This window comes from Coturnix japonica, chromosome 6 (genome assembly GCF_054131305.1).
Source record: "Coturnix japonica strain WE chromosome 6, WE-NBRP24, whole genome shotgun sequence".
In the NCBI taxonomy this organism is placed as follows: domain Eukaryota; kingdom Metazoa; phylum Chordata; class Aves; order Galliformes; family Phasianidae; genus Coturnix; species Coturnix japonica.
In genome coordinates, this window is record NC_140668.1 from 24,831,127 (window position 1) to 24,857,019 (window position 25,893).

Sequence of the window (25,893 nt, forward strand, 5' to 3'; positions counted from 1 at the left end):
AGCAAGAAGGAAAACTGCTTAAACAAGACAGAAAGAATGGAGTGTTCTTCTTCATTTGAGAAGAGCAATAGTTTGAGTCCATCTAACAGTTCCTTTTCTGAAGCACAAATGGAATAAAGAACTCTCTTTAAAGCTCACAACAACATTTCAGTTTGTAACTTGGTGAGACCTATTGGGCAGAAAAATGGTGAAATCTGTTTATGCTACCTGTGCGTTATTTATTCTGATTTAGATGATTTTTATGTGTATGTCCTTTACACCCATGAAAATTCTTCTTACATAGAAGTAGCATAAAAGATTACCAAGGCAGTTGGTGTGGAATGGAGAAAAACAGAAACAGCTGCAGCTTGTGCTGTTCTCAGAATGCCAGCTACAGGATTACGTTTTTACAGTTATTTAGTTATTTCACTTCAGTGTGTTTGTTTGTGGAGAAATGTTCATTTGTACTTTTCTGGTAGTTTTTTTTTTTCCAGTTAAAAGCTAATATACCCAACTCAAACAACGTATTATTTGTCAATTACTTTGGCATTTCAGTTGCCAATGCTAAAGGCATGAGGGACCTAAAAGAACATTGTGAAAAAAGAGTTAAGGTTACAATAGGCATGCAAGTATTGCATTGATCTTCCAAATTCCAATTCAATTTAGAATTCAGCAAATCATAATGTGGCTAATAATGAGATCCTTAGAAGAATATAACATTAAATATGGATAAGTTGCAAACACTAGTGAGTACACTTTGCTTTTTAAGCCAGATATTTTCCTACCATAAAACCATGAAAGATCACACTGACTGTTAACCAGGAGAACTGATTCCCACACACAACCATGCATCAATAAAATATTCTTGTAGAGTCTTGTAGAGCTTTATTACTTTGTACTAACAAGCATTGTGTAGTAATGAGTAGTAAACTGAAGATGAGGATAAGTAATTTCTGTTTTATGAAGGCAAAATAAACAGCGAGGTATTAGCATTACGTACCAATTTGACTTTATTTACAGTGTTTTCTGTTTGCTGGGCACATTTTCCCCCAGTCTTTAGGCTACATAAAAGCAGCATCATAAAATAAAATGTATATTGTTGTATTAATCGTATTTTACAGATTTAAATTCATACCAGGAAATACAGTGCAATTTAAGTTGGAAATTCTACAACTGTGTTATTGCATCCATACAGAATTTCATTTACTATTGCAGCTTTCAGACCTTCTCTTTGCCTCTTAATCTGGTCAGAGACACAGTACGAATGAAGGCTATTCACTGAAGTACTGGAAGTATTCACCAAGTTAGCGCTTCTGGTAAGTAACATAGTTTTTCACTTTGTCAATGTATCTTTGGGCAAAAGTAAGAAAGATCTAACAGGAAACATGGTCCAAGCAGCTTCTTGTAAGATTCTAAACAAGGCATAAACCTATAAGAAATTTCTACCAAAGTATCTATGTGTATGTTCATGCATTATATGTATTTTTATATATAGTAAATATTATATGCAACAATTTGGGTGCAGCTCCTCAGATGTGAAGCAGAGGCAGCAGAAAGTTGCTCTCAGTGACCTAAGTACAGTATTCATTTAGAATTTTAAAGAAAAGGTAGAGTGTCTGTGGAATGGTGGGACTGCAGCTCTGTAAGTAGGCTGGAGTTGGACAGTATGCATCTAAAAAGGTAGCAGTGATATGGGGAAGCAGAAGGAGGTCCATATTGGAGTCCATCAAACATGTCTGTACTATGTGAAATCTTACTTGTTTGGTTGTTTTAATTCTTTCTAACTATATCCCATCATCTAATGAAGTAACAGCCAGGTAATTCTTCCTGTATCTCTACATCATCACAGTTACAATACCATCATAGATAGGGCTTCTTTCTGCATTGGGAGATAAGCAAATATGTTATCTTTTATTTGTTGATGCTTCAAAAAGAAACATGAAAAAAATCCAGGTACACTTCTCTTCATGGGAAGACCTTAAATGAACTTATAGGTATGGAAAATCATTAAAGGAATCAGAAAACAGGATCCTTTTTCAAATTAGTTTTCTGTTGGGAAAATAAAAGAAATCGAATCGAATCCATCACAGCTTATGTTATTCTGCTGGATATGATAGTCTAGGACTAACAGTATGTTTACCATCCTGCCCAGAGAATTCTGCTTGAGATCCTGAATTCTAAGACACCTTCAGTTCCTGTTGGTATCCCTGTTTAACCTCTGCTTCTACAAAGGTTCATAAATAGTTCTGTCTTTTGGCATGGAACTGTGCAAAGAGAGTATATAGTGACTGCCTTCACTGGTGACTAAGTACAGTGAAAGTTCAGTACAGAAAGTGCAAAACTGTGGTTCCAGTTTCCCAAAGGTGTAGAAAGGAAAGGCAATATGCAAGGCAGCTGTGCCAGCTTCTAAAATGTGCACATAAGAGATTTACAGCCTCCTTTGAGTCCCAACAGCTATTGGATATCATGGCTTTCAGTATAACTGGAAGTTTACATTCTGTGGTTTTAAACACATGAATTTTAAATGAAGTCTACAGTGGCTTTGATCTGGCAGGACTTCAATTGGATTCCATTTCTAAATCTCCCTTATACTTTTGTTTATCCATAGTCCTGCCTTCTATTTCTTCAATTATACAATAAGAAAGAATTTCTAGAAGTAATGAGAGTGCCAAAGACTAATATAACTAATGATCAGATCTTCATCCTTGCTCCACCATTTCTGAAACACCCTTTAAAATATTAATTTGAAAACAACAACAACAACAACAACAAAAACCCAAATCCAAATACAACCAAAGTGTTGCACTACTTGCATGTGCATATGAATGCAAGACATGTCCTTGTGGCATATGCTATTCAGTCAAGCCTGGTATAGTAGACATATGTCTAAGTAAATTCTCCATCTGGTATCAGATATTTAAATATATTCATTTGCATTTTGTTGAGGATACTGTGATACTGGTCTTTTTTTGGCACTTACAGATCACTTTCTTCCTGAACGAGTAGCTCCTTTTTATTTAAACTTAAACCTTTGAGTTACTAGAAAATGTTTGCTATGCAGAATGCAAATCCCGCTGTTGCCTGCAAATTCATTTTGTAATCAAATAATGTCCAATCTGACTGACTTTCTCTGGTGATAAAATCTTGTGGGACTTTTTGTTTTGTGGGTTCTGCTTTGTGAGTTTACAACATCTGAGCACTTCACAATCTTTCTTTCTTCTGCCATTGCCTGCTGTTCTAAGCTAAGGGAGTTCACTGACATGTGTTTTGGAAAAGAGAAAAAGATACTGGCAGTTTGTTCATTGCAGTCTTGAGCGTTCTACCTTTGGTTTCTAGTGAGTATCCGTGGTGCCCAGCAGAGTGCCTTACACTGCTATTTTAATCTCTAATTCTTGATGGTGGTAAGCAGCAATGAGTCCCAGAACTGAACTGCTAGCTTGTCATACTGCAAAACGTCTGGATAATGAAGCTTTCCAAAAATTCTACCAACTTCTCTAATGTTGCCATAGTGATGTATTTCAGCAAATTCCAGAGTGAAACCTTTTAAGTTATGATGAATAGCTTAAATAGGAAAATAACACTCAAAAAACACGTCTAGATCTATGTGTTCTTCTTTTCTAGAAATCCGTAATAATGTACTTTAACTTTATTTTAGGAAAAGGAATAAGAGCAAGTAATCATTTAGTGGAAAAATATAATGTGTTTTAAATATGTAGTGTGCAGTGAGTGCAGAAATAGCACAATTTGTAAGGTTAAGTTGAAACACACTAAAAGCAAATACTTAGTAATTTTATAGCTGCATGAACTATAGTCAAGTGGTAGTTGTCTGCTCTAGCTTACTTCCTCAGAAAAGTAAGATAAATTCAGATATGATAGAGAAGAAATGACAGCTGCAGTGTTCAGTGTAGGATAGTAAGAAGCTTGAGCATAGTAAGGAGCTTGAGCCGATGCCATGAGATTGAGATGCTTTGATCTGGACAAAATCTTCAGGGCAGCAGCACTGCTGGAATGTGAATAGCAAAATACTTTTCAGAAACTCATTTTTTCCATAGTCCCGTACCATCCAAATGCCGATTGTTCTTTTGTTCATGTAGGTACATGTTGAAAATATTTTCACCCAAGTCTGTTTTCTGGCTCCATAACATGCTGCAAGCAAGGTTTATTTGAGTTTATTTTGCAAGCAAAGGGAAAGGCTTCAGGTGTGTCATAGAATCGTAGAATCCCCACAGCTGGAAAAGTCCTGCAAGATTATCCAATCCAACCTTCCACCTACCACTGATATTTCCCCACTAAACCATGTCCCTCACTACAACGTCTAAATGGTTCTTGACCACCCACAGGGTTGGTGACTCAACCGCCTCCCTGGGCAGCCCCCTCCAGTGCCTGAACACTCTTTTGGAAAAGAATTTTTTCCTAATATCCAACCTGAATCTCCCCTGGTGCAACTTGAGGCCATAATGTCAGATTTGGGTATCTGGAGTTCACTCAATGAAAAGTGTTCTACTCCTTAAGACAGATTTCTTATCCAGTCAGGTACGCTGCCTCCTTTTATCTCCTCATTAATTACTTTTGGGCTGTGATCAATAATTCCAGCTTCTGCTTTATACACTTTGAATGTTAAAGAGAAATACACCCTTTACAATGAAAGAGAGAAATCAGTATTGTCAGGATAAATCTGCCAGCTCTTTGGCTACCTAGAATTTAATTAAGGATGATACAAAGGTAATGACAGCACCTAATTTGCATGCCAACAAGATTCTGCTTTTATGTTGCCAAGTCTGTAGAGCTTTTGTTGCTACAAGTACAGTAGTAGAGCAGTGATTGCAGTACTGTGGCAGTAAGAGACCAGGTGACAGTACTGAGGTTGTTGTGCTGTTGTTGCTTACAACTATGTTTTAAAGGAAAAAGGACTGTAATAGCTGTTCTCCACACTGCATTAAGGAGCATAGTTTACAGTAGCTGAATTCATATTTAGGCCCTGACATGAAACGGTGATATTTTAAAAATGCATAAACTGGTTCAAACTTGCTGGTTGATCAGCACTTCAGGAGACTTAGCTGCTTAATTTTCTGTCCTAAATGGAAACTGCTGACTTCTTTGAGAAATCTCACCATGTAATTGTGTACTTAATTGCTAACAGGGGGCTGAAGATCTGGGTTTGAAATGGTAAAGTAGGAAATAAACAGATTCAATAGTGTTTGAAAGTGTATTTTTGTCTGGTCATTCTTGATTTCCTGATCTTTTTTCTTAACTGTTTAAAGTTTGCATACATTTTTGTACTGTACAATTGATACTAAAGTAATCTTAGAATAGTTTGCAGTAGTTCTCCTCAGGGTCTACTGCACTGTCCTTATGGTATAGACGTATGTCACTAATAGAGGTATTATCTCTGAGTCTCTGCATCTGTGGATTTCATTGATAGCGTCACGGTGCTGTGCATTAAACATGTTCAGTAACTGGAATAAAATCAGTAAAATGAAGGCTTTCCAAACTGATTGATCATTATCAGTTTATGTAAGCACGTCTATCTGGATGCTAAGATTGGAGATAGAACTCCCTTATATTTATCATTTGTATTTTAATCCTTATAATCAATCTTACGGAATAAAGCTACAAATGAAAAAAAATAAAATTCTATACAAAATATGGGAAAAGCACCATAGTACTGTGGCAATGTTGCCCTTTCGTTACTACCCTTCCAACCATCAGATACTCATGAAGAAGCTGACCAGTCTTCAAACTTCCATTTTGGCTTTCATGTTACAGGAAAAATACAGCATGTTCTCGTCTGTCTGAACAAGGGCATAATTGTGTTGGAAACTGAATCCCATTGATGGGCAATACACTGCAGCATCTTTCTCTAAAAATATCAGAACTCAAGTAATCTACACTGGTTATAGCCACAGAATTATGACAGGAGTAAGGTTATCTTTAGATGATGTTATCCCAGATTCTACTTTGTAATTTCAGAGTCCCAATACATTTTAATAAGGGTAGTTTTGTTTTAAATACATAGGAAACTTCCTTCTACCAAAATGACAACATAAATCAGCATGTGTGTATTGAGGATTAAAAAAGCCTGTATTTTCAGACTGCCGCAAAGTTGTTTGCAGTGCAAAACCACCTGTAATTTCAACATCAAATACAAGCCTGATTATTGTGTTTGAGGGAAAGTTATTTTTGACTGTTTGAGCAATACAGTAAGATGCGATACCAAAATAGCTGTGGTTTGTATGTTAGTTGCCTGACTGTACTTTGAACACCATGGGCCTTTTTGCCTATGTTAGTTTATAAAAATAGGATGTACTGCTAGAGACTTATTCTAGACTGGGTATCTACCCAGAAAGAAGAAAATGAAGAAAGTTAAGAAAATGAATAGTTTTAACTGTTTAACCACAGTTATTTTTGCATCACATATGGAACTGGGTGTTAAAGTACATGTCAAAAACAAAGATAGGAAAGAGTAAAATGTTGAGTTGATGTATTGAACAGTGAGCTTTATTATACCAAGACTATCTGGCCTTACCCGTGTAGAAGATTAAGCAATCTAAACTAAAAATGGCCAATGTGGCAGTAACAGATAAATTCAGAGTTAGCTCAGAGGTGAGATTAGATATGAAGAAGTGAAAGAATATAAAGGCATTTGAAGGCAGCCATGGCAACAGTATAACTTCTCTGTCTTGCAATTACAGCGTTATTTAAAACATTGTAGGTTTTGGTCTCAGTATAGATGAAATTGAGTTCTAGACATCTATTTCTCTTCTACTGAAAAAAATAGCATTTTGTCATATGTCCCAACACTTGTTTTCTTGCTTTTATATAAAGTATCTGTAAGGATTACTTTCCACTGATTGATTGACCAAATTATTTCCCTACAAGATCTTCCATTTGGAAAGGAGGGGCTCTCTTTTATTCTTGAGGGTAGATGTTAAAAGATTTAGTTCTTACTCATTGAGTGTCCTGCATAGGCTTTGTACATAGGACAAAAGGATAGCTTAGAAATAACCTACCTGCCAGGTTCCTGCTTTAATGATTCCAAGAGCATGTTAAATACAGATCTAATGTAATATATTTTTAAATTTTATATATATATATATTATTTTATTTATTTATTTATTTATTTGCAAGCTTGCATCACAAATACAGTACATAGGTGAATCATAGGTATTTATTTGCAGGTCAAAAAATACACTTACTAGGGGCCTATACTGGTGGCATAGAGAGCTCCAAACCTCAAGCAGTAAAGCATTCACTGTAAGAATCACTGTGATCTGAAAATGCTGCAATTAAAAATTGTGCTTGCAGTGCACAGTCACAGCATCCGGAATACAATTGCACAAATAAATCTGCATTTTGGGGGCTGAAATCTCAGCTCCTTCATGAAGGAAGGAAGAAAAAGAAATAAATAAAGACCAGTAAGTTGAGGAGCTGGAGGTACCAACACTTGGTTACTGGGTAGGAGGAATCACTGTGTGTCTATTATGATATGGTGAATTTAATTGATGTACAGATAATTTCTGGTGTGCTTTCTAAAGTGAAAAACTTACTTAGAGTGCCAAAATATGTGTTTACAATGCGTATGATATTATACTTGACATTCAGGCCATTACCTATAGTGAGTTTGAGTATTTGTATTATGTGAATTAATTGAAGCATCACTTGAAAATGATGCATGCTTAGCTTTTGAGCTTTTCTGATTTATTTTTCTATAAGTCATCTTTCAATATTTATGAAAAAAACAATAAACCTAGAGATTGCAGCTCAACTTTATAGCCTTAATAATTTTTAGTATGAAAAAATCACAGTGTTGCGATCAATTTTGAGTTCTAATTTCGGTAGTTATGTTCAGTGCTATAAATCGTGAGTTACAATAATGTTTTGTATAGCTTTTCATCAGCTAATGCAATAGACATTTAATATACCTTAGAATCATTTGAGCTGAAGGCAGCCCTAAACATCATCTAGTCCAGCTCCTCTGCACTGAGCAGGGACACACACAGCTCCATCAGTGCTCAGAGCCCCATCCCCTGACCTTGGGTGTCTGTAGGGATGGGTCACCACCACCTCTCTGGGCAATGTGTTCCAGTGCCTCACCACACTTAATATTAAAAAAACCCCAAAACTTCCTCTCTATATCCAGCAGAAGTCTCCCCTCCTTTGTTTGAAACCATTTACAGGGTCCTATCACAGCAGACCCTGTTAAGGAATCTGTCCCCTTCTTTCTTACATTCCCTTTAGGTACTGACAGGCTGCTCTCAGATCTCCCAGAGCCTTCTCTTCTCCAGGCTGAACAGCCCCAGCTCTCTCATCCTGTCCTCGGAGGGGAGGTGTTCCAAACCAGATTGAATTCATTTAGTGGTAAGCCGAAGAGAAATGTCTACCTATGAATATTTTATGACGTTCCTTCTCCAAGGCTGTTTTTCAGAGATTGACTTATTGGATTTTCTACTATTATATTTCCTCCGTACCATTCAGCCAGACATGGAAAACAAAAGTATCTTTTAAAAAGAAGAGAAGGAACGGGTACAGAAGTGTAGCTCTGTTGATTTAAGCTTTTTAAATGACTGCTCTGATGTAGTTTGCTTACACTCCATTACACATTCTGTGGTGTGGAATGCCATCTAGTGTAAAATCTCCCAAAGGCAGCAAAGCACTGTGAAATTACAAAACCAGCTTTATCAACACATTTGGATAATCAGTGGATTTTCTCATACGTTAAGTGTTTGGGCTGAATTCCACTCTTGCTCAAAGTGGAAGACTGTGCTTTGCTTGTAAAGCCCGGGTAGAGGCTGAGAACTGAGCACTTTACTGGAGTGTCCATAACTCATAGAAAAGTGATTTTGCTGGGACAATTTTCCAGAAGTTCTTATTTGCTGCATAATGCAAAGCCAAAAAATGAATCATAAGTCCTGGCAGCTGTGGCTATGCCAAACTGGTGCTGTTCACCTGTTCAGTGGATAATCCTATGGACGTGCCATTACACTCACAGTTCTTAAACATTTATTATGCAAACGTATTAATTTAGTCTCTCATTTAGTCTCGCTGAGATTTAAAACTGTTACCTTACAGAATTAGTTTTTCTGAAAGTTATAATTGGAGTAATAGTGAAAGTGTGAAAGAGCAAATTGTTCTGTTCTGCCTGCAGAATGTTAGAAAATGTCTGCAGAACTCTGATTTCACAATATTTATTAGTAATGGTGCTGAAAGTATTATGTGCAGCAGAAGGAGCTCAGCTTGACTGTTCAGATTGCAGATGGAAGTTGAGCTATTGGCAGTGTAAAAATTCTATATTTGACTTAAATTCCAGAGATGCAGAGAAATAATCACGGAACAAGAAGAAATTAGAATACTGGAAATGCTACTTTCTACTTTAAATGAAGTTTTCTTGACACTGCCAATGTCTGACTAATGGTTTGAAATGTCAGATAGACTACAATATGGCTTCCAGGCCTAAAGATGGGATCCTATTTGTGTGAGTTTATAGACTTCAATGCATATTAAATTTTCAAAACTAAAAGCAGACATGAAATATCTACAAAAATGTAGAATAAAATTTTAATGGACAGAGGGAGGAATTAAGGAAAGAAACGTCTGGAATGCTGCTACTCTAGCACTGTCCTCTGGCTATTCTTTACCTCCTGGCTGTCTGTGCACCTTAGAGTTTCAGAGCTGTTGAAATGCTGTGCTAGGATGTGAGGGTCGTATTGTATCAGCTTATGTACAGCATCAGTTAAGTAAAGCATCCTGTTACTATACATGGCCGGAAAAATGAACACTGGAAGGAGCTTCTTAAGTATTTTTGAAAGAGCAAATGAGAATGTACTTCATTTTGCTAAAGTTCACTTACTGTGTGGGACAAAAAGCAGTGACAGCACAGCATCCATTCAGAAAAAATAGCAGTTTTGGAGATAGACAACTTTGTAACTTGCAGCTAAGAATGGTGAAGCCATGTCTACTGTCAGTGCTTGTTACAAGGGTGTGGGACAACACCCAGGGCACATCTTGATGTTCATTTTCAGTTGACAGACCAGTTAAGTTAAGAGAATTATCTTATGAGTGATAGAAACCTATCCCAAACCAACCTTGCATAATGTTATCATCTAAGTGCCCACTTTCCCTTTCTCTTTAGATCTCATCTAAAGATGATGATCTCCATATTCCATACAACACTACACGGTATCTGCTGTTAATGATGAATTGCTGATTCAAGTGATTTGGTTTCCTATACAGTGGCCTCCGTTCTGCCAGGCATGTTGTACTAAGGATCTGAAAATAAAGCAGGGAGAGCAGAACTGACTTTGAGAGCAGACAGAGATTGCTTTTCATGAGGGAAGAGACTTGTTGGCTTTTGAGGAGATGGGAAGAAGAAATTTTTCTTGAATGAAAATGCCAATCTTACTGTGGTTCTGCACCTATGGAGGCCTCCCTGTAGGAGGAGTTGTGTGTAGACACTGTGTTTTGTCGGTGGATGGCTCTGAGGGAAGGTAGGCTGCATAATGTGCAAAAGAGGACTGAAAGGTCATAGAAGAAATTTACACAAAGAGAAAGAGAAGGGGAGGCATTCAATGGAAAGAAATGTTAGCACTTATAATGCATTTATGTGGAAACAAAGCAAAAATGGAAAGACTTATCAAGACAGGAAATTATAAATAAAAAGTAAATAGTATTCAGATGAGGGGGGAAAGTTCTTACACCTTGGAAGGCAGTAGCCATAAACAGGTAGTGCTTTGTAGAGACCATTCTGAAAGTGTAATGCAGAGTGATCCCTGCAAGAATCTTCTTCTATGTCAGTTAGCCTTAAGCTTTTTGGCATGTTTGATCTCCACCTTAATGTGTGCAGAAAGGATCCAAATCTGTGCTTCGTGTCATGTGTCATTGCTTAGTGATCTGCTTCTGTTGAGAACCTGTTCCCATAGCAACATTGCTGTCGTATTACAGGGTTGGTATGTAAGTATAGCAAGTTGAATTACATTTGCATGCACATCCTTTGTGTGATTAAACATACAGATACATTACATTGGTATTTAGATGGTGTCCTGTATGTACAGTTAGCAGCCCAGTATCCTTTTTTACCCTGAATTCAATATGTGCCTGTTCTAGAAGTAATGCCTTCTATTTTATTATGTTGGCCCACAGTGTCAGAGACAAATGGTGGCAGTACAGCAGGAAAGGATGGATGTCCCCACCATTATTCCATTTTTTGCTGTGTGACAAAAGGCAGCAGAGGGGCAGTCTGATAGAATGGCAACTGACATGGAAGCCTGTAGGAAACAAAGGTGTGGAAATGAATTCCTCCATGCAGGGCAAAAAATGCACACATTGATATTCATTGACACTTGCTGTATGTTTATGGAGACTAAACAGTGGGTGGGCTGGTGTGTTGCAGCAGTGGGTCACCTCCACTGGAGCAGGTTTTAATGAACGCAGCATGCAGGCCCTAGTTCATCACTGACTAAAATGCAGAGCTAGTGATGGTGACTCTGTTAAGAAACAGAATTTTACAGCTGAGAATCTGATCTGTCAAGTAATGTTATTGTGCTCTTTGTATCCGTTGTAGTTTCTATGGAAATAAATAGAAAGTTTTGCTTTGGAAGCAACCTACATACTATAATTTCAGGAAGAAATACATTCATTTATTACCGCCAACCCTAAAGACAGAAGATTTACAAGCATAGATCAGTTTCATAATCAAATATGCATTTTAAGAGGTTTCACAATATTTTTTTAAAAGAAGAAACATTCTTATGTTTTACTTTACTTTTACTTGTAAAAGTTCTCTCCATGGTCAGTGCAGAGGCCGTTGTCATTTTACCTACTTGAAAAGGTTATATTGGGTATTTCAAAAGGTAAGTACAGTGACTGGGTTTTGAAACTAGAATTCTAATGAGAGGTTCTGGTGGAAATGCAGAATGTGTTTAACAATTTCTGGTCTAAATTCTAAGATTAAAAAAAATCCCAGCAAAAAAGAAATCAACATAGTAAAACACAGTGTGCTTAGAGGGCAAAAACTGAATTTTATACCAACTCTTTTCCTTCTTATTTTGGTGGGAAATGTGGTGTGTTACAGCCATCTCATGCTTGAATTACTTGAATACAGCGCAGCTGTAGCTCCATGTCTTTTCCAGCTCTTTCAAAAAGCTGAGTGTTTTCATGCAAGTGTAGCAGCTGCCCAGAAACTATGAATTCTCAATTTTACCCTGCAAAACAGGCACTTGTTTTTCAGTAGCTGCAGAGGAGGGGAAAAAAACAAACAAAAAAAAAAACAACCCAATAACAAAAAAACATATTGTTTTCTCCCAGGTGAGTATAGTGAAGTAATTAACTAATCTTTAATGAGGCTTTGCAATTTCCTGCCTTTTAGTTGATGTTATGTAACAGTTTTGGATGCTTTCAGTCTCTACAGTACTTTGAAATACACTCTGTATTGCCTTTTTAGAAGGATAAAGTAAAACTGTAAAATCACAGCATACGTGAGTTTATTAAGGCTTAAAGCTTTCTGCACCTCCCCAGTGCAGAGTGTTACAATTGATAGCAGTCATGCTAATGCATATTTAGCAGGTTAAATGGCTTTCTGACTAGTACTGCTGCACTCATTTCCCCCTCATCAGTATCAATTAAGGAACCACATTTGTCACAGGGAAATCTACAAGAGTAAGAGACTCTTTCTTTGCTTCAAGCTTCAGATGGTATGATAATATTCTTTCAGTATGTACAAGGCAATAGTGATAAATTGGTTTTTGTAATACCTCCTGAAGAGAGGACAGGACTTGTGTGTACCTTCATAGCAGTTAGGAATTAGTTTTGGTATAAATCTTTTTATTTGTAGTTAAATGTGAGACTCTTATAACAACTGGAATCTATTGAGATATAAACCTTTATAAACCAAATAACTTCAGTAGCCGCTATGGATAGTTTAGATGGATATTATCTATGCTCATTACCAGGGGAGACCAGGAGATGTGTGTTTCCTGTCACTTCCTTGTACTGGCTTTTTAGTGTTCTGAATTGCAGTCTTAGACTGTATCCCACCACCACATCTCAGTGCCAGGCACAGTAGCTGTGGTGCTTAACAGTTTGTCTATAACTAAGTACTTTTCTTTGAAGTAGAGAGATTCATTAACATTTTTAATGAATTTCTTTTTTCTGTAAAGGATTTTTATTTGACTAAAGAGCATTATGGATTGGTGTTTTGTTGCTCTTGGTTTTTTCTATTTTTTTCCTCTAACCTGTGTATATACATTCTTTTTTTTTTAGCCACTGACCAAGAAAGAGCCTGAGATGAAGTGTCCCAGAAACAACGAGTGAATGAAGAACTGCTTGGAGTGCTGCAAAACATTTCCAAGGTAATTTAATCACATTTTAAAAAGCGTCAAGTATACTGTGAGACTCGTACAAATACGGAGTTCCAAGCTGAAGGATTACTGTGAATTCACCTTTAGATTGATAAATCCAACAGATTTTCACTTATAATTACAGCTCTTATTGCAGTTGGGCTGCAAATTGAAACATTTGAAGAACTAGTATTGTAAATAGTAGCTTAGATTTAAAGAAGTATTTACTGTACTCTTGTCAAATGCCTTGTTTAAAAGGAAAGAGGTTGTCTGGCAGGCTTTAATAAAAGGGATCCAGAAAACAGCAGCTGTGAGAAACTCTCTCATCTTGCCCTGAGCAGCCAATGCCCAGGTGACTGCAAACCACCTGATACGAATAAACATTGTAAAATATTTTAAGTCATTGTAAGTCCAAGTACATCATGAGCCTTATAATAATGATTAAAACACAAAATGAGTGAGTAGTGCTACTTAATATAAAGTGAAAAGAACCTGCTGTGACTTGTTGGGTTACCCGCTGTTTGCCATTCTCTGTGGGACATCTCAGTATCTCAAATATGTACTGCTAATGGCTTAATCAGCCATAGGAGAATCAGATTCATAGAAAAATATCTTTCAGCAAGTGCTACAAGAATTTTTTTTTAAACCTACCATTGAAGTTTAAACAGGAAAGTATTTAACTGTATTTGAAGGAAGGATCTTTGTTACAGAATGGTTTAGTTCAAAGCAAACCACACTGACTGCTCGTGTTTGAAGAAGGGTTACAAAGCAACATAAATATATATTTTTAATCTTAGTACTGTGGTAAACTAGATAAATTATGGGATCAATGTAAAGAAATCTATAACTGTGGGAAGCAAAACCATCTCTTATTTCAGAAATTATTAGAAATGACTCGAGTTTTGAATAATTTGCTCTACAAACAGATTATACTACAGACTGAGCATGTATATGCAAGTTGATTCTAGCAATTTGCAATGTAGTTCTGTGTCTGAGGTAATATTTCCATAGAAATCTCTGTATTTGTCCTCCAGTAAAGGAATGAGCAAATTTTAGAAGGAAAAGAACAATCAAAAAGCATGAATAACTCAGTATTGTGTATACTTCATGCTTACACTTAAGCAGTTTCATTTCTCAGTTTCCAAAACATTAACATTTCAATCTGCATACACTTTTGAATGTAGCAACGCTTGATTTATTAGAAATATGCAAAGGTTCAAAACCACAGCGTAGTGCAGGGGAAAGCAAACGTAGTGATGTGTGATGAATTCCTCAGAATGTGCCATGTTAGATGAGAGCTTTTTGCATTGCAATTCTTTATTTTAATCAAAGAAAGAAAAGAAACTATTGAGTATGTAATAATTGTAATTTAGTAATAACAGACTCAAAGCTGCATAACAGTACTTTGCTTGCCAACTTTCTATGTAAAATCGCATAAAACAGAACTCTGCAAATCTCTCTTTGTCAATCTGTATATGCCATGCTACCTTATGGTTTATCTTATGGCTGACTTGACCATAGGTCAAAGTTGAACAAAGCTTTGCTTTTCCTGAAATAAAGGGGGCAGATTCTCTTTTGACCCCAAAGGGAACAATATGATATACAGAGTTTATATGCAATTGCATAAATGCTAATTAGGTGCCCAGATCAGATTGTTTTTATCTACAATTTCCCATATGAAAAAATTGTAGCCAGGGTTGTCCTCTTAATGTATCCATTACATACCTGGGAACATTGCTTTAGTAAAGAGTAGGTTGTACAGATGGAGATCATACAGTGTACCTTGAGATGTATATTTTGCACTGTGTAACAATATTACCTTTTTAAAAGAAATTAGATGAAAATCCTATTGAATTCTGGAGATTTGTATTAAAAGAGTTAGCAGATTATTTCTGCCTAGACGGTACCTGCATCAAATCAGCTCTGATTTGACAAGCACATTGTTGCTATGGCAATGGAGACTATTGGATGTTAATACCCTGCTTCAGCTTTCTGACAAATACGAGCTCTAAGAACTGTGATATGCATTTTTTTAAAGCATGTGTCTGCTATACTTCCCCTTAAACAGTTGGTGGCAAAGAACCCTTTTTTTTCGTTACGAAACATTTGTGGGTTGCCAATTAACTTTAGCCTGGCCTCAAACTACCACACAATGTGCTTATGAATAGAATTACTGAACGAAAAAAGAAAAGCACTGTAGTTTGCAGGATGTTGGTGTATTGATGTTCCTGTTAAACAGGGGAAGCTTAAGTACTCTTGTGATCAGAATCCTTTGTGTAAGTCGTGTTAAAAGGAAGCAAAGTTGGCTTTCTGGTAATAATTTTAAGGTGTTTTTGTTTGTTTTCTAAAAACCCACATTAGTATCATTTTTAACAGTCTGTGTACATTGTCTAAACCTGCAGCAGATGATTAGTTAAAATCTGTCTTTCAGCTTTTGCATTTCATGCTAGGTAATTCTCTGCTAAATCAGGAAATGAGTATTCATAGCAACAGAAACAGAAGTTACCTTCATGTAAATTAAACACATTTGAGAGTTTTTTTTTCTCCTTGCCAACCTTGCAGGACATACCTACATAAGGCAGGAAATTTTGGACACTAAGAGCATATAGGCAGATTTTCAATTCTCAGAGATACATTTGTATGTCATTATTTAACTTTAACCTCACTGCATGTCATAAATCTTTGACAGGTGGGTTACAGATGAGTTTTCCACATATTTTCTCAATAACTGCTTTGTAAACCATGAAGTGCAAAGGTCACAGGACAACTAAAGGCTGCAAACAGGAGGGCACCTTGGTTCAAAGGTACTATTATTTATTAATATATATAAATATATGTATATATATGTGTGTACACACAAAACAACAAGTCTGTGCTTAAATATGTAGAAGTTAATGGCCATTTCTACAGGTTTTACACTGGTATAGTGTAATTCCATTCTCTAGGAAAAAAGGGGTTTAGATCTAGATTCACACCTAATATAAACACTGATCTCAGACAAGATTCCTTCTGCCTCCTGCTCCCCCATTTAAATGTACTGCACAGTTCCTCTACAAACTAATCACTTCCTAGATTTCATTCAGACCTTGTTAACATTTTGTACTGCAAAAATAATGGATCCTCAAATCTCAAAGGGCGTTACAACAGTACACCAAAAGCATTAATACTGTTCTAATGTCTCTCAGTAACTGCTAGAGGTTTACCTTCATACCAAAGAAAAGAATTAAATGAAATGTACATTAAAAGAGTTACATTTTCTGCTTTCAGTGTTTAGACCACTGCTGAAGTGGAAGTGGCTTTGTAAATGAAAGAAAATTTCCCTCCTTAGTATTTAAAGCTGTTGTAAATACTTTGTCTTGGAAGTTTACAGTATTTTTTAACAAGCATTTCAAGACATATTTGCATAATAGATAACCACCTGCAAGGTTTAAATGACTACTTAGTTAATGACTTTCTTACTGTTTGTAATGTTATTTCTAAAGAATACAAGCCTCCTGAAGACAAGCCTAGCCTGTATCTGATTGAAGGCTGTTTCATGTGATGTTTTGAACTTGGATGTGAATTCAGAGAGAGAGATCTTAAGTCAGTCTCAGATGCATTATTAGTCTTTTTTTTTTTTTTTTTTTTTTTGCCTTGGAGTTTAGTGGAGCTGGAGCAAAGCAGTTGCTGATTTTTCCAGGATGTGATTTACTTTTATCTAAAAATGAAGAACCCAATCATTATTCAGCCCTAGGAGTCCAAGTTTAACTTGTAATTAAGAATTTCACAACTCTGCTTTCAGTTCTGCAGCAAAATCAGTGAACTTGCTCGTTGCTCGAGCACATTTACTGTAATAGAAATAAAATATGGAATTGGTAGCTTTCTTATTTCATCTTACAAGTGCAGAAGATGTTAGTACCACTTAAATATGTAAACAAAATTGTAAAGCAAACTTGAAACATGCATTATTGTCTGCATACTCAGCATGTCTAAATCAAATGCATTGGCTATGCGAGATCATTTGCTAACTGATATATATATATATATATATATATAAAAAAAACAGTCCCAAAAGGAATCTTAGTTTCCATGGAGCTACTCTGCTTTTCGTGGATGTATTGTAGGTTAGAACTGTACTGTAGATTGTTAAAGCAGCACTGAAATAAATGGAGGCAGGCCATGTGCAAAGATTTTAGGGAATAAAACAAACAATGAAGGTTACTTAACATCTAGCACAAGCAAATGCTTCTACAGTATTCAAGTTTTTCTCCCATAATGTTTGTCTTGTAGATAAGCCAGTATCCATGCACTCTAATGTATTTGGAATAATTGCATATCCCTTGTAAATCCAATTATAAAGGATATTATCAGGGGCTTATTAAGAGTGTAATTACTGGTTTTGGAAACATCTGTGACCAAACAGTGCCATTCTGGAACTGCCATTTAAAGCCACAAGCTAATTTCAAAGCATCATGTAATAAATCTCTGTAGTAAATATAATTATTTAAGGCAGAAATTTTATCAATTGCTAGAAATAGATAATTCAGTGTCCCATTGTAAGTTATGCTTTCTTTTATATATAGCTTATTAAGTGCAAATCTTACTCAGTGAACAGAATTCCATAGCAGAGCTAATGGGAAGACTTAAGCGTAGTAAGCTGAGGTTTCAGTTTTGTGTAAAAATAAATACTTAGATGTGCAATCAACTGCGACTCCTCAAGTTGCAGCGATCAGTCAGGATATGAATACTGTCAGTCCAAAGGGCCAGCCCTGATGCTTTAGAATCACACACAGCTGTCTTCCTCTTCTATGGCTGCCCAGCAGTAGGATTCATATCCTGTTTTTCCGGATCTCAGGTGCTTCTATCACACCTTTATATTCTTGGAAGAAAAGTTGGGCCTCATGGGATAAATTCTGATAAAATTTTAGTCATTGTTACCACCTCAAGGCCTACTTGCTATAGTACTCATTTCTACTTTCTTCCTGAGAACTACAGCTTTTCCCATTGTAGTTACTGCAGCCTGTGTAAAACACAAAAGCCATACCCATTTTTTCACCTTTAATTAAAAAAAAAAATCACCTTTTTTTTCTATTGACCCCTACCTTTTTTTTTTTTTTTTTTCTTTGTCATGTTTCAAATACATGATCTCCTCTGCTCTTTATTCTTTCTCCTCTTCTATGTGATTTCTAGTGAATCAAGTTGTGCTGGTCTACTGTAAAACGCAGATATTTTTCAGTTAAGCTGTAGTGGGATTGGACATCTTAATGAATTCTAGATAGCAACTGACAACTGTGAGCTTTGAGTTGTTTTGGGAGCTGGTTCATCATCTTTCAGCACAATTTTGTTTGTTAAATTTAAAGACAAGAGGAAGTGGGAGTAAAGAAAGGTTTGCATCAAGAATGTAGTGCTTCTACTCAGCCTTGAAATAGCTCCGTAAAGAAAGAACGCTTAGGAGGTAATAATTGGAACAAGTAATTGAATATATAAATAAAGAGCAAGAGAATTTTCAAGTGATTCATTACCTTTCTCTATTCTAAAGTTTGCCTACCCACTCCTACATACCACCTCCTGTGGTCCAGGACATTTTAATGCAGTGTGGGAGGTTAGCATACAAATTCCTACTGACTACATTTGTGCATTGCTTCCTACGTGCCTTTTCAAATAGGGTCCCTTATTTAGAAATGCTAATAAGTATTATAGACATGTCCCAAACTGCAAATACAGTCGGTTGACAATAACCTGTTATTGAGACACATTGGTGCACCAATTACAAGCAGTTTGTGGAAAGGTGATGTTGTGCTCAGGACTGGAAAGATGCTGTATTTTGAAACAAGTAACTTGCAAAGGAGCCTGTCCAGTGAAGTTAAACATGTTTGGGTGTTGAGCCACTACTGGGATGGACCATAGATGGAGCTTAGCAGAAAACAGATTTATCTGCAACAACTTCATAACAGTAGTAAAGATGACATAAGTCAACCATGAAGAAATAATTAACAGTATCTCAATACAATTTAGTGATGAGTCTTAAGAACGTATGTATTTTGGGCTGATCGAGTCATTTTTCTGTCTTATGAGATGCTAACCCCTGTTTCCTGAAAACACCCAGAGGTTCTGATCTATTCTAATGGAACGTATTCCTGACACCCAGTCAGAGCTCAAGGCAGCTGGAGTTTTCAGGTCTATTTGTGTACCAGGTTCCTGGTTCACAACTGGGGTTCAGTGCTGTTAAACAGGTAGAATGTAAGGACAGGTTTAAAGCCACAGGCTTTCATAACTTGTCTAATTCCAGCAGTTGAAATACAGCCCTTCCTGTTTTCACCCTGCCACTTTTCTGCACAAAAGTAGTTTTTTATGTGTCACATTAGTGCATTACTAAGAAGTCAACCTCAGCCAGGCCCTGCCTTCTACTGATTAACGAAACTAGACAAGTCAGTTTAATTCCTTAATTTACTAACTGGAGTACAGGAAATAGAAACAAAGAACAAATGATAACAAATTAAATTGTTTCCTCCTCTACTGATCTGAAACATTTGAAAAATAAATAACACATTTAGCATTTACAAAAATCTTCCCAAAGGGAATATGCTTATGCTATCTTACTTTAATCCATTAATGCATCCTGCTTCTTCAGGGCCTGATGCTAAGTATTTATCCCAAAGAGCACCCGTACAGAAATCTCTGTTTCATTGTAAAGGAATACATTGCGTTAAACCTTAAGAAGCATTACAAAAGCTATGTAGATGAAAAACTAAATACCTCTGTAGTCTGCAAACTGGTGGGGAGGGATACAAGTAAGGCACCATAACAGCGGTATTTTTTGTGCTCCTCGTTGCATGATGATATTGCTTTGTCATACCTGGCCTGCAAGTGACAACCATTGTTATTTCCTTGACAAGTCTGAATTATTTCATGAACTAAGAAAAACTGGGGGCTTTCTTCAGTTTTACCTCATTTCTTTCTTAAAACAAAACAAAATAAACAACAACAACAACAATTACAAAACCACAATGATTTCTTTTGCCTTGGATCCAAGTGATTCGTCACTTAATCTGTATAGAATATAATCCCAAAAGATGAATTTACCTCCTCAGGCAAGTAACAGTTTAAGAAAAATATATAATAGGGATAATTATACGTGTATAAACTGCATGCTCTGAAGATAACTAAAGTTCCAGAATTAAGCTTTAGATTCATTTTGATTTATGTTGAAGTATTTGATAACACAAATATTCTCAGACAGCTGCAGTCTTTATGTTAGTCAGTCCAACATCAGTCTTTGCTGGCCAGGGCTTTTTAGTTGAGAGTTCAGAGAGCTTTAAATTAGCACTTGTAAAGTAGATTTCTATGTAGTCTAGTCAAGTTACAGTAACTGCATTCCAGCCAGCTACTAGCTTTTTCCTCATCTCTGGGAGAGTCAGAGTTTTCTTTCTGTTTCCAATGATGTATATTTTAAGTGCAAATACATCACTGTTGTACAGCCCAGCCTCCCAGCTCCTGCTCCTACTTTACTTTTCTGACACTAAAATAACATATCTTTCTCTTCTGATTTCATAGCACCCTTGAGCTCTGAGCTGAATTCTATCTTTGCATATGCTCTCTTTGCAACTCCGTCTGTCCCTGCTTGGATGGGAAATTGGTAATCACAGCCTGAACCTCTGATTAATCAGCTGAGGCAAGTGTTGGGTCAGCTGTGGGAGCACAGGTGAGAGTAATTTAGCTGTGCTCCTGGAAGGGGTGGAGCTTGACTCTACCTCCTCTGGACCTCATTTAAGGGCTGACCACCACTAAGGCAGCATCTCTTGGAGATTGCTCCTTGGTGGAGATGGTCTCAGTGGTTCCCAGCAGACTGAAGGCTTCCATATGGGTGAGTTTTTCCTGTAAATAATCTTTTGGATATTTACTACCATCTTTTCATTATTGTCACCTTATACTGCTAAAGAAGTACAGGTTTTCTGATCTGTGTTTGTCTTTAATGAAACATTTCATCTCTATCCAAAAAGAAACTTTGTATAATCTTTGTTGTCTATCTGCTTCTGTCTGTGTGGAGGACTTTCAGGTAGAGTTTGTCTTTGGAAGGTTTATTTGAGCTTAAGATGTTGAAATTTTGCTAACCATTTAAGTAGTGGAAAGGGGGAAAAAAGCCAGGGCTCATTGACAAGAACCAAGTCAGAAAGGCTGGAATCAAAGCCTGGGAAGAGGGTTCTTGGATGACAGAATTAGGAGCCAAACCTCAACTGAGGTTTGATCAACACTGTATTACTTTGTGTGGGATTAGTTACTTTAGCAAAAAAAAAAACCCAAAAAACCAAAAAACAAAAACAAAAAAAAAAAACATTATACAGAAAATACATTCATTCACACATTTTCTCAAATATTCTTTTCTCGGTTGAAGTAGAGTATACCACCTTAGTGCTTACTCTCTAGCAGATGATTTGTTCTGTAGGCCTGTTGTGGTTTTATGAGTTTTGGTTACTGGTACTTCATCATAACAAGCCAAAGATGGTTCAGTGAGAAGGCACTAACTTAAAAAAAACATACACAATTAGATTCTGGCTAGAGGAGTTCAAACAAGTTATCTGTGTCTTTGTGTCAGATAGGAACAGCATCACTTCCCTGCATCTGGAGATATTACAAGACCTAAGCAGGCACGACTGAAGCAAGGATCTCACCTAGAGTGATTGACATTATTTGCTTTGTTATTTTGCCCTCACCCAAAACTCTTGAACGTTTGTTTCACAATTTCTCCATCCAATAGTACTTACGAACACCTAAATTTTGTAAAACAGGGGTAACCAGACCAGATGTCTAAAAAAAGGTACCTACTAATCTCCATTTGCATTGGAACAAGGGAAATTCTAACAACAGTAAGCTGCCTCCAAATAATGGCACCCACTCAACAATCACATTTCAGCTATGAAGTGCCTACTTAGAGTTCTGTTGGACTGTCACTGATTTTATTTGCACACTTGAGATACCTCCCACTATTTCCTCAAGTGTGGCATTAGGAAATGTATCCAATTCTTTATACCTCTTCCAAGTATGGCAGCCAGTCTTGCTGGCTCTGCAGTTTGATGGGCTTTGCAACAACTGAGCAGCCTTCCTTCTTCTTCCATTACTATCCACACACATCCGTACATCTATCACTTCAAGGTAAACTCCAGGTAGCAGCTAAAAAAAGTAAATCACTTGAACTACAGCAGCATTGCTTTTTTAGAGGGGAGTGTTTCAGTGACTTAAACTGTAGGCAGAATATAAATCAAGGAGGCAGCAAGTAAAAATAGCACCAAAATGCCAGAGAGTCAAAACACTTTGTCACTGGATTTTTAAAATCACCAAAACTGAATTACGTGAGAATTCATTCAATCTCTGACATAAATGTAAGTAGAAAATAGTAAGTACTAGCAGATATGTCAGCAGTGTGGTTGTAAAAGTCTAGTATAGTTTTCTGTGGTAAGAAGCCTTGGCAAGGTATAGAAAATGCTGTCACCTCAACAAATTAATACCCTTTCCAAAACATCATGTTGTAACACTGTAATGTAATGGAAAGTACAACAGTAAGAGCAGCGTGGCAAAGTCTTTGGCTGTAGCAAACAAGGACAAGCCCAAATGCAGCAGCTGCAGCCACAAAAACAAAGGGGAAAAAAAAAAGCTGCTTATCTTAGAAAGGCCCGAGGTATGCAGGGATCTCCAACAAGACACTCTCACTTCCACTGCCAGCACTTAAATGAGGTCTAGGAAGGGGTGGATTCTGGCTTGACCCCTTCTGCTCACTCAGGTACATTGCATGCACCTGAGCTCCCCCAGGTTGGCCCTGCCTTCCACCAGGTGCTCCATTGCTGCTTCAGACCATGACTTAACATTTCCACTACACAACACAGATTTGGACACACACATTTACACAGAGATACCATAAAAAAACAACAACAACCCAACAAAACCTCAGTTTAATTGCATCTTGCACTTTAAAACAAGAACTGTTGTTACGTATCTAGGATGACAGCGTGATGAATCATGTTCATAATAAATAGCATTGGCTCTCCTGCCATATCTTGACACTGTTTGTGTAAAGAAAACACTATCAAGTCACTTGAGGAAAAATTGTCTTCTTGTTTGGGCTAAGTTTAAGTATTTAAAGAGATTTCTTTCATCCTGTGTTTTTTATATAGGTACAAAGACCGCTATCACAGATAAGATAAAATAACAGTCTTCCTGGCTCAGTTTGTTTAGACTGCTAAAACCTATACTACAATCATTGTTTGACTACCTCAGATGCAGCAGTTTTAAAAATAACAATAGTGATGAAAATACCCAGCCTGTAGGGCTTCCATGCAACTGAATTTGACTTCTGGCCTGATGATTATGGATTCTTTACTCACATCGAGTGACATTTTTAGTTACATGTGCAATTACAGTTTGGTCAATAATTCTGCCTTCCCAGAAATGCTGTTAGGTGTGAGTCAGTGGTTACAAATTAAGTGAAAAATTTAAGGTACTCAGGTCTGTCTGTTTTTCAGCAGCAGGGTAATAAAATAGATCTAGCAGATAATAAAAAAATAGCAATATGTTGTTTTTTAAGTTATCTGCTCTGTTTTTCTACTTTGCAGTTCTGTATACTGAGAATATATACAACTCCCTCTAGTTGTTTAGAAGGAATGTATGTTAGGGAAATAGGTGCCTAAATGACAAGATCTTAAAAATTCTATAGTGTAGATGTATGCTCCGTTGTTGGTGAATCACATGTTAAATCACACACTTGTTATTTAATCTGAGTGTGTAAAGGGGAGTGGACAAAATTCATGCTTCACATTCTTTTATTCGTTTTGAATCAACCTGAAGCCTTTTTCATCTGAGTAGAACAATGCCAGCCTAACTACTTAAAGTTCCCCTAAAAGCAAGATCTATGTACGGACAAGTACTCAAGGATAGGAAACATTTTGTGGATCTTAAATCTTCTTTTCAGTGTAACCCTGAACTTCTCAAGTGAAATTAACATGTAAGCCATTCAACATTATCAAACTTAAATAAGACTGCCCTCTACTGTGCTTTTAATATTAATTATAAACTTGTGCACTATATCAACTATATCTACATTTCCTGACATTATTCCCCAGGCTGATTCATGATTTCAAAGTAATTCACACACAGATTTACCAGAAAGCTGCCCCAAAGTATAGTAAATTTTAGTAAAGTATTATAATAAATTATTGTATAGTAAATTCTGTAAAGTCCAAACTCTTCTAAGGTTGTTTTAACCAGCCCACCTGTACAGCAAAGCTGTAAACCAAGATGCATTAGAAGATCTGCAAGGAAAATCACAGTGTATCTGAACCAAGTTCATCATAAACCAATTTGTATTCATGAATTCTCCCATCTGCCAACTCCTAACTACATTAAAAAATATATGTTACATTCATTATAGAAATAATAGTACATTCCTCAGCTCTAGGTGCTCAAGCATAAGTATTTAAAATAAGTAAAAAACACAACAGATTTTATATATATATGCCACTATAACTAGTATTAATGCCTCATTATTATCAGTGAGGATCACAAATCTCAAATGCTACTGACTGGTAAGGAGCAAGAAACATAAGGCTGTACACAACTCTTTTCCTTCACTGTGTCTTATTAGTAAAACTGATTTACTTATATCCAGGGCAAATGTCAGAAGAAACTAAGCTCTTAGTTCAGGTCCACAGAAACTGAAGTTTTGTTTCTGTGTAGGAAAGATTTCTGGAGGACAGGACAGTTTCAGACTTGCTTGCACCTTCCAATACTTGGAAAGTCTCCTGCATACTCCCGTATCATCTTTTTCTAATGGAGTAGGAAGATGGAAGTTGAGATATGAAGCAATATATATTTCTCAGTAAAATACATTAGGTTAAGATCAGATGGGAACTTCTGTTGGCTCTGTCATGCAAGGGAAGGGAACATTTTCACCTTCACTTTCCTTAGCTCAACAAAGCCTTGCCTCTGATTTCCAGGGTACTCTGCTAAACATTTCTGGAGATACTACGCCCTCTAGAGGCTGTATTTATACCACAAAGCCAGAGCATAATTTTACTAAAAACAGCATTCTGTTCATCTTGAAAAAAAAGGTTCTTGAAGTCTTGCTATTCATTCCCAGAAGAAAAATGAACGCTGATTTTCATGGCATAAGAGTCCTTGGCATTCAATTTTAAATACAAGCATCAGAGTATCCCAGGAGGGAGGCTGCAATTCTGGATACCGTTGCTGATGTCTGAATTCTAATCCCAGGTATTTCCATGCAGAGTAGAAGTATTTTACTGAAAACATCCATGAGAACTTGTTGAAGCAGTTACAGCCTCACAATCGCGCTGTTGCTGAGTGTTTGGTAATTCCTTCCCCCCCAAATTCAAATCCACTGTATTTTTAAGCCCTTACAGTAAAACAAAAGCCTTAAATGAACAAATACAGAGAGCTCAAAAGTCATTGCCCCTTGACAATATGCCATTTTCTTTTGTTACAAATGCAGTCTTTGCAAGCAAGCTTCATAACTACATACAGCTGGAAGAGTTGAGGAATTTGTGATTTTTTTTTGAGTGTTTGGATATAATAGTATGTTCTGAAGAAAAGCACAAAC

General features: G+C 36.7%; 1 long non-coding RNA gene across 2 annotated transcripts in view; it reads left to right on the plus strand.

Annotated features, from left to right (window-relative positions):
* The first annotated feature begins 1,192 nt into the window (after window positions 1-1,192).
* LOC146760531 (uncharacterized) overlaps window positions 1,193-25,893 on the plus strand; it is an 85,479-nt gene continuing 60,778 nt past the window's right edge. The window contains exons 1-3 of one of the 2 annotated variants that reach the window (XR_014947470.1): window positions 1,193-1,295; window positions 13,234-13,322; window positions 16,000-16,114. This is a non-coding gene — a long non-coding RNA (uncharacterized LOC146760531). Of the gene's footprint in view, window positions 1,296-13,232; window positions 13,323-15,999; window positions 16,115-25,893 lie in introns of those variants that run through there. The other variant, XR_014947471.1, reaches the window with a different exon arrangement.